The following is a 1706-nucleotide window of genomic DNA, read 5'->3' as shown; positions in this document are numbered from 1 at the left end:
AAGAAGAAGAAGAAGAAGAAGAAGAAGAAGAAGAAGAAGAAGAAGAAGAAGAAAAAGAAGAAGAAGAAGAAGAAGAATAGGCCTAATAATAAATAGCATTTGTATAGCGCATACCCCTGCTCGACAGCAAGCGTATGCATTTTACATTATAATAAAATCTTAAAGCTCGCTTATTGACTTTGCTTTTGATGAAAAAAAACAACAACTACCCAATTGTCATGAAAAGAAGTCAAGATACGTTTGCATTTGAATGGGCCAGGGTCGCTATCTCAGAATCCCAAAGTTCTATCTGCTCAGTACCTAGTTTTGAGAAATTTGACGTAAAAAGAAAAATGAGTTTCATGATGTCAAGCTTTTCTAAATGTAATTCTTTGAATATTTTGATAACGACTCCGAATAATCTTACAAATTTGATTGAGCAGATAGAACAGTTCGTTTCTGACCTCATGAACTTAGTAAGTCAAAACGGGGAAAAAAGTCAGATAGAACTTTTCAATTCTGACGTAGCGTGGTGTCAAAGGTAAAATTAGCGAGAAAAAGGCCGCCAAAGTTTTGGTTACTTCGAAAGCTTGAGTGCAAAGAAGTGCATACTGTAAACTTGAAGTTTTTGTGCATTTGATCAAAGTTTCTGAGTAAAATCCATCCATAAATAATTTTTTGAATGGACATAAATGGCGTTGAACCAAAAAATAGACCCAACTAAAAATGTAATAAAAATTACCAAACCGACAGAAAAAGGACTATTTTTTTTTTTATTCCATTGGTTTGACGTGCGCCTGATTTTACAACGTAGCTAAACAGACCTCCACACTTAGCCGACAACCTGACAATTTTGTCAGATCTGCATTCTAACAATGTTTCCTAGAGTTCATACTCATTTAATTTTTGCAGAGTATGGGGGTTTTATTTTGTTGGTTTTTTTTGGGGGGGGGGAGTGGAGGTGGGGTGGTTACCTGTTTTTGTTTTTTGTCTTTAGTTCTTTGGGTTGTTCCCCTTTCTTCAAGAAACCACATTTGTGTATTTCTCAACTTAAAGCGCATCGATGATGATGATGATGATGATGATGATGATGATGATGATGATGATCATGATCATGATGATGATGATGATGATGATGATGATGATGATGATGATGAAGATGATACGAATAATAATGGGGGGAAAATAATAATAGGTATAGTAATTACAGTGACAATAATATTGTTTTAGAATAATGATAAGAATATTCACTTAAACAAAATATAAATAATAACACAGTAATGATGATAAAATTATACATTATCAAAATGATTAATTATACTCGTAGTACTCCTTTTCCACGTTAATAATTTTACCCCATCAACCACGACACCACCCTCCTTTCCCCTATATCTCCTCTCCCCCATACACCCCTCCCCCCCAAAAAAAGGGTTAGATAGTCTCAACATCGTGCTCTTATCAAATTTAGTCTTCTTGCAGGAATTTGATGTCTTTGTGTTTTGACTGAAAAAACCCGGAATGCAACCAGTAATACTTTTCATAAAGCGTCAAAGAATCAAATGGGTCGGACATCTAACCAGAATGCCGCAGAAGCAGCTAGCGGTTAGAGCTTACAACACCCGAGAATTCGGCTTCAAATCAAGAGCAAGACCAAGAAAGACTTGGATGGACGTGGATAACAAGGTCCTGGAACAACGTTACATATCTATTCCAGACGCTACACACTT

This window comes from Aplysia californica, unplaced genomic scaffold (genome assembly GCF_000002075.1).
Source record: "Aplysia californica isolate F4 #8 unplaced genomic scaffold, AplCal3.0 scaffold00507, whole genome shotgun sequence".
Taxonomy (NCBI): Eukaryota; Metazoa; Mollusca; class Gastropoda; order Aplysiida; family Aplysiidae; genus Aplysia; species Aplysia californica.
Note: the sequence above shows the minus strand (reverse complement) of the source record.